Here is an 8,605-nt window from a genome sequence, read left to right on the forward strand (position 1 = left end):
AGATAGGCCAGAGTCTGAATATAGAATTGGATATGAGAGAGACATCTAAACATTTCCTGGATGCTAACTGCAAAAAGAAGCCTAGTTTCATCTCGGCTTTAGTCTATCTTATTGGTTGGCTTGAGTTTCACCAACTTGTAAACCTAATATCTTTATGTTTAAAAACTGGAAGTGGGATGAGAGTAGAGGTACAGTGAAGACATGAACTGTGTTGTGGGTCTTTATTTGCCCATCTGTAGCATGGATCTAGGAAGAAGCAATCATAGCATATCAAATTGAAACAAAGAGTTAAAGACAGTGAAATGTCTCTAATAATAGTTATAAATCTCACCAATTTGTAACAAAAAAATCTTCTCTGCCTCTGACAAGTTGGAAGCACTTTTAATGCCAGAAATTTCTCTACAGAGTAACTAGAATCCCTTTAAAGTCTCCATGGAGATCAGAGAATCCTCTCAGAGTAAGGGGAGGAGGAGGGCCCTTTGGCATCATTAGAGTCTATGGTGGCTCAGTTTCGCCACAGGCACTGCCCTTCTTAGCACTGATTAACAGCTTCTCCAGGATTTGTTCTATGATGTGAGGAGTATCTTGTTAGTTTCACTGTATCTGGTAATATTCTGACTGCTTGCTTGGGCTTGGATGGAATCTAAGCCATCAAAAGAGAGCCACTTCAAATTCTCTTCCTCTGGTAGCTCAGAATGAGGTGAGCTCCCCTGCCAGTTTCCTCCTAGATGCTTCTCTGAAGAGTGAAAATATTTGTCCCTATTCAGTGGGCCTTCTAAACAGTCCTCATGTACTCTATACTACCATTTCATAGACCTGGTTCTGTACATGGAAAATAAGTTGGTCTCCCAAATGTTTTTGCTTAAGGTGATGCAGCTGAGCAGACTTCCCTGGCTCCGTGCCACTGCTTGCCTGAAAATGTCAAGACCTCAGCATCCTATTTGTCTCTCCTGAAACCAGACCATAATTGAGGCTGGTTGTACTGGGTTTGCAGTTGTGAAACAGCACCTGCCTTTGACTCAGCAGTGGGCACACCACTGTGGAAAGTGAAGGGATTATAGAACACGTGGGACAGTAGAAAGGCAATGTGAAGGTTACAGAAAGAAAGTGACAATGGGCAGGAAAAAGAAGTCAGAGTTCTCAAAGCCATGCTCTCTCAGTGTTGGAAGATGATGTTGCTGACCTTGCAGGAGAGGGTGACAGCAAAAGCTGGTGTGTGTGACCTGCTGAGGTTTCTTGTCTGATTAGCAGCTCGGGTGACTCTTTGCAAGCGCCTGTCATTGATTAGGATCTGTCACTTTGGGCCATATGTTGCATAACTTTCACAAAACTGAATTAACCCACTCCGTAAACAGAGCATTGGTTCAATTTAGCACCTTACCAAGGGATTCCAATTTTTCTGTGTAAGTGACTGTGGTGAAAAGGGCTTCATTAGTGCAGTATATGAAGAAACCACAGTCACAAATCAAAGAACAAGATCCACTCGCACTCAGGAAGGAAAGGACCACTCACCACACTCCAACTTCATCACACTCCACGGTCACACTTTTGGTTGATAGTTGCTGGCAGCAAGGCATCATCTTCAGATTATCAAAAAGTGCTGTGCGTGCATACATAGACGTGTGTATATTCCGATGATGAAGACTACAAGAGTGTGCAATTAAACTAGTGTATCTTTTCTAATGTAAAATTCTACTCTTTGTCATAAAAAATGGCTAATCTAACTATAACTATGTGCTTAGTTTCATTAATGCAAATTCTGCATATTTCTATGTACAGTCAGCAGTTAAATTCTTCCTTACTCCAGTGCCCAGTATCCTATTGCAGCAGACATTGAATTTTTCATCAGTTCAGCTCAGTTCAGTTCAGTCGCTCAGTCGTGTCCGACTCTTTGTGACCCCATGAATCGCAGCACGCCAGGCCTCCCTGTCCATCACCATCTCCCGGAGGTCACTCAGACTCACGTCCATCGAATCCATGATACCATCCAGCCATCTCATCCTCTGTCATCCCCTTCTCCTCCTGCCCCCAATCCCTCCCAGCATCAGAGTCTTTTCCAATGAGTCAACTCTTCGTATGAGGTGGCCAAAGTACTGGAGCTTCAGCTTTAGCATCATTCCTTCCAAAGAAATCCCAGGGCTGATCTCCTTCAGAATGGACTGGTTGGATCGCCTTGAAGTCCAAGGGACTCTCAAGAGTCTTCTCCAACACCACAGTTCAAAAGCATCAATTCTTTGGTGCTCAGCTTTCTTCACAGTCCAACTCTCACATCCATACATGACCACAGGAAAAACCATAGCCTTGACTAGACGGACCTTAGTCGGCAAAGTAATGTCTCTGCTTTTGAATATGCTATCTAGGCATGGGAAAATCAAAAAACAAAAAAGACTGGAGAACAGACAGAAAGACAAACTGAAAGAAAGACAGAAAGAAAAAACAAAGACAGAAGAGAGAGAGAGCGGAAGAGAGCAGAGAGAGAGACAGAGAATGAGGCATGAGTAACTGAAGACAACTTAGAGAAGCATAACAGCAACAGTGCTACGAGTACCCTTAATCCCCCTAAATATCCTAGTGAGGAAGGTTCTTATTAGCAGTCACAGACAAATATGTATGCACCACCAGAGTTACTCAAATTGACCCAGACATGTATATTCTGTTTAGGGTTGGATTATTGGAGGAAAAGCTTCTTGGGAGGGTGTCTAGCAGCTGATGATCTGTTCTGATGTGACTAGCAGACAGATTCTGGAATACAAGGAAATGAAACTCATTTCTGTCTGCTGAAAAGTCATCTCTCTTTTTTTTCATTTTATTTATTTTTAATTGAAGGATAATTGCTTTACAATATTGTGTGGGTTTCTGCCACACATCAACATGAGTCAGTCAGTCTCTCTTCTTTGTAAAATTGAAGTATAGTTGATTTATATCATGTTAGCTTCAGGTATACAGTACAGTGATTCATATGTATATATACATATGGAGGCTTCCCAGGTGACTCAGCAGCAAAAAATCCACCTGCAATGCAGAAACCACAGGAGAGACACGGGTTTGATCCCTGGGTCAGGAAGATCCCCTGGAGGAGGGCATGGCAACCCACTCCAGTATTCTTGCCTGGAGAATTCCATGGACAGAGGAGCCTTGCAGGCTACAGTCCGTGGGATTACAGAGAGTCGGACACGACTGAAGCGACTTGGCACGTGTGCACACACATATATATGCAGATGTATAGATACATTCCTTCTTAGATTCTTTTCCCTTATAGATTATTACAAAATATTGGGTGTAGTTCCCTATGCTATACAGTATGTCCTTGTTGGTTTTCTATTTTCTTTGATTATCTATTTTATGCATAGTATTGTATATATGTTAATCCCAAAGTCCTAATTCACCTAATTTACTCCTCGCTCTACCCCATTTCCTTTGTAGTAACCATAAATTTGTTTTCTATGTCTGTTTTTGTTTTGTAAATAAGTAAATAGACATTTCTTTTTTTTCTAGGTCATATAATAAATGCTCAGCTCAAATGCTTCAAGAGGTTCTCAAGCCCTAGGTAGGGCACTGCTGATGACCCATGCACAGAGCCTTCTTCGGGAGGCAATTACATCATTACACTACTGGAACTTAAGCTACACAGGAGCATGGACCTCGTCGGCGTTGTTCACTGTTGTATCGACAGCGCCTAGTATCTGGCATTTGATGCACGCTCAACAAATATTGAAGAGCATGCGTGATTTGTGGGAGCACAACCCACACCGCGCAGTAGATGTTTATTCATCTTTCCGAGTTCTGTGGCTCTTATGTCATATAAGGGCTCCACCCTTTACACATCATGGATGATCACAATCCCCAAATGAGTGAAATAAGACTTTCACGAACACAATCACCAGCAAACAACCAACTTACTTTTGAAAAGAGGTGTGACATGGTCCTATCATCCTTGAAAAAGCATGTTCAAGAGCCAAGAGACAAGGAGAGTCAATGCAAGCTCTGGGCAAACCTTAAGGCAACACTCCTGCATGCCTGGTGAATTGTTCTCAAGCAGCCAGTGGGGTGATCAATGACGCTGCGAGTCCAGCAGGGGAAAATGGTGCCTATCAGGATGCGAGTCAATACACTGTCCCCGCCTGGAGCCCCATTTCTCTGTTGTTCCTTAGACACTGAACAGAGAGCTAGTGACAGAGGTAGGACCATTGTTCACTGCGCTATCCTGGTGCTGATTCCTCTTGTCTCTGAGGACTGAGAGGAGCTCAGTCATTCCCTCCACAGGTTCCCCCAAGTTCAGATACCCCAGGCTTTGTCTGCAAAGCCTGTGCCAGAAATATAAAAGAAGGAAAGCTAATCTTGTAAATATTGGACTTAAACTGGTCACTCTCCAAAGTCTTAGGACAAGAGCACTGAACAGGTCTAATACATCTGTTCTTTTGTTCTTTCTTCTTCCTTCCTCCAGCTGAATTGAGGCCTGTGAAACTCCCATCACCATTACTCACACACACTATGCCTATCTCCTTGAGTCTGAAGGGTGTGAAGGTGTGCTGCCTCGGCTGGCAGTGCTCCCTCAGCACCCAAATTTGAGCCCCCACTTTTGAGTAAAGGCCACTTTCTACTTCAGTAAGTGGGATAGGTGGTGGGATGGGCAAGTTGGATCCAGCAAGGGGTGTCAAATGACTGTCCAACTTGTTACATCCTTTGATGTGGAAAATGACCCTGAAAAGAAAAACTCATACACAGCAATAAGACGCAACCTTGCTCTTTGGAGAACCAACCGAAATGTCCCGGTCCTTGTCAGCAGATTTTTAAAAAGACGTCTGACTTTTATTTCACATATGCCCCCAGAATGAAAGATACTTATTTCATTTTGAAAAACTACTGAGCTGCTAAAAATGAATTAAGCACATGCTTTTAATAAATGTTTCATTCTGGGAAAGAGTCTGTCACGTTTCAACCTGATGCAAGGAAATTTACAATTGTGCCCTCTTGACAAGGAGGCTTCCGAAATCTCAGTCTGAGGAACTGCATGTCTGTGTGGGGATGGGTATCATTTGATGAATTCAGTGACTTCTAGGGCTTAATTTTGGCGGCAGAGTTGGAGAGTCATTTGGCATCTTACCTAATACTTCTTAAAAGTAGCTAATGCTTTGAGAGTTTCCTCAGACTGGGAGCACAGTCTAACTTTTTAAGTACCCCACAGGCCACTTTCTACTTCAGTAAGTGGGATAGGTGGTGGTATGGGCAAATTGGGTCCAGGAATCGATGCCAAATGACTCTCCAACTCTGCCGCCAAAATTAAGCCCTAGAAGTCACTGAATTCATCAAATGATACCCATCCCCACACAGACATGCAGTTCCTCAGACTGAGATTTCGGAAGCCTCCTTGTCAAGAGGGCACAATTGTAAATTTCCTTGCATCAGGTTGAAACGTGACAGACTCTTTCCCAGAATGAAACATTTATTAAAAGCATGTGCTTAATTCATTTTTAGCAGCTCAGTAGTTTTTCAAAATGAAGTAAGTATCTTTCATTCTGAAAAACATTTTGTTTATTGTAGCTTCTACCCCATCTCCAGGCTGCAATCCAGCCAATTCTCATGGCCAATGGGGCTGCCAATTGCAAAACAGGAAAAGAGGGCAATACGTTCTGGAACATGCAGATTCATGTACACCATAGTTCAATAATAACAAGAGAGGAAGTTTAGGGGGCAAGGCTGGACACAACTTTGTGCCCCTCCCACATTAGAAAATGCTGAGGCCATCTTCAGAAAGCGTGGCTTCCTATTAGTAGAGGGAACTCTTGGATGGTCAGGCTTTCCAGGTTGCACAGTGATAAAGAATCCACCTGCCGATGCAAGAGACACAAGAGATGTGGGTTCGATCCCCAGGTTGGGAAGATCCCCTAGATTCTTGCCTGGAGGAGCCTGATGGGCTATAGACCATGAGGTTGCAAAGAGTCAGACACAACTGAGCACACATACACACACTCTTGGATGGGCATCTCCCCTGCTTCTTATCACCTCCTAGGAGTAGCTTATCCAGTTCTTTGCCTCCCTGGCTTCCCTTCTTCTCCCAAAGAGTCAGCTTTCAGCACCCTTGGAAAGCCGTATCCCTTCAACATGCCAGCCAGACCCTTGGTCATGGCTGTAAGCTCTCATGAGAGTCTCTCTTCCCCAGAAGCTGACCTCGCTGTGTTCTCAGTATTCAGGGATCCCACGGGACACACAGGGGTCGAGACCCAAGACAGTGGACCAGTGGACTAGTCCCCAGGGGCCTATGCCTTCTATTAGCCAAGAATCCCAGATGACTGAGAGTGAGGCCATAGGACTAAGGGGCAAGAGAAGGAAAATTGCTTTTTCATTTCCCTTTATTACTATTACCTCATGCCAGCCCTCTCTCTGTGTGTCAGGCTTATCATTCTCATTTGACAGAAAAACAGACAGAGGCATCAGCTTGGGGAAGTGTCTCTGGGTGCCTGGGATGCTTCTTCACAAAGGTTCTCTAGTGGCCTGGGATGTGCCTTGCTCTGGACTGGGCCCTGGGGATGGGGTGGATCACGTGGCTCTGCCCTGAGGAAGCTCATGGGGTGTAGAGTGGGGAAAGAGTCAGGTAAGCGGGTGGCTGTAACCGAGTGTGACGGATGCCATGAATGGGAAGGCGAGGGTCCTGTGGAAACACATCGGAGGGTCTCCTAACCCAGACCCAGGGGGCGACAGGAGCAGTCCAAGAAGTCTTCCTTGAGAGGGTGACATCAAAACGTAGTCTAGAAAAATAAGAGTGGAGGGAAGAGGGCTCTGGCAGACAAACGATTTGTGAAACAACCTGAATGCTGGAGAGACAGGGGATTCTTGGTGCAGCATTGGTGGAGGAGCAGAGAGACCAGGTCTTTCCACTCCCTGAACTTCAGCTTGAGAGCCATAGGAAACAGTTGAGGCAGGGGAAATGACATGATCAGGCTTGTCAGAGGGAGTGGGTTAAACAAAGAATCAAGTGTCTCTGCTTCCCGTTCCCCCTTAGCATCCTAGCCTGGAACTCGGCCCTGAGAGGTGCTATAAGGCTTGGTTCCCGGCCAAGGACTAGGGGTTGTGATGCTTAGAGAAAATAAGGCGGGAGGGTAAGCAGGTGAAAGCCACTAAAAATGTTCTTAGGAAAATTAATACTTCGTATTTTGTATTTACTGGCCATATAGGCATGATTGGAGGCTTATAATGTTTCCAGTCCCAATTCCAAAAGCCCAAGTCCCCCATCAACATTTTAGTGAAAAATCTTTAAAATTCTCTTCTTTCCCTTTCATTGGTTGTTTAAAAATTCCTCTTCTTTAATAATAACACAGCCACAAAGGAGATGCAGTTCTACTCATTGTATCCTTGTCTTTAATCCCTCTAAGTAGCTGATGGATCCTGTTAGAAGAGCTCGCAGTCTCCACACATCCCTCTCTGGTGGGGCTCAGGTATTGACCCTAAGAAAGTGGCACCCACCTCACCCCCCCACCCAGCACACCCTCAAGAACTCAGAAGAGCTGTCGTAAGAATTTCCACTGGAAAAAAAAAAAACATGAAAACATTTGGCTTCTCATGGCCACAGCTTAAAAGGAGAGACTGAGAAAATGGAAAGCTGAGATAGAAAACAAATGGGAATGGAGAGAAAGCGAGGGTGAAAGAAGGGGGGAGACAGACCTAGAAGGTGAGACAGAGAAAAGAAACAGGGAGGGAGATGGAGAGAGTGTGGATGAAGGAAAGCTTCAGAAAGAGAGGGAGGAAGAAAGCAGAGAAAAGCGAGAGAGGAAGTGATAGTGGGTGAGGCACTCAGAGAAGTCCTAGACCAGAGCGGTTCAGGTGGTGCTGAGCAAGTCTGGGGAAGGGTTGACAGGAAAAGAACCGTTCAAGCAGCTGTACTCTGTAAGCAAATGAGAAGCAAGGAGGGGTGGGTGGTCCACTCTCCCCAGCTCTTTCCTCCATCCTAAGCTTTGGGGTTGCCAGGTCACTGCTCTTGGTCCCCTTGACTCTTCCAAAGCTTACAAAGCCTGCTGTGTGCCAGGCTTACCCTACCGTAGCTTCTGCCCTATTCCTCCTCACAGCCTAGCCAGTCTGGGGAAAGGGGGGGTTCCAGAGAGCTACAGAGAGCCCACAAGCTCAGCAGAGATGACCTGAGGGAGGGAAGTAGGCAGGAAAGACGATGTGCAACTCTAAGGATGAAGGAGATGGAGGAGGCAGGCAGACAGACAGACTGACTGATAGGCAGGCAGACACAGGAGGAAGACTCCCAAGTTCCTGTGCATCAGTCATCCCCCTGTCTCCATCCAGAGAGTTGAGGAGAAGCTGCCCCTGCCCTTCCCCTCCTCCTTCTTGCCTCCTCTCAGCCCTGAAACTGTTACCTGGAGAATACCCAGTGGCTCTGCCTAAACCCTCTCAGGTCGTTTCTCCCCCTTGCAAAGAAATCATTAAGACTTTAGAGTTTGGCCCCCGCTTGGCTCCAGGCTAAAAGGGAAACTGCTGGCGAGGTGGGGGAAGCAAGGCGGCTTGCAGGCACTCCTCCAGCCAGAGTTAGAAGCTGGACAGAGCACCTCCGGCCCCTCTCCAGGCTGCAGCGGCAGCCCAAGCTCCTCCCCGGCACACAACGCAC

This window comes from Oryx dammah, unplaced genomic scaffold (genome assembly GCF_014754425.2).
Source record: "Oryx dammah isolate SB20612 unplaced genomic scaffold, SCBI_Odam_1.1 HiC_scaffold_23, whole genome shotgun sequence".
In the NCBI taxonomy this organism is placed as follows: Eukaryota; Metazoa; Chordata; class Mammalia; order Artiodactyla; family Bovidae; genus Oryx; species Oryx dammah.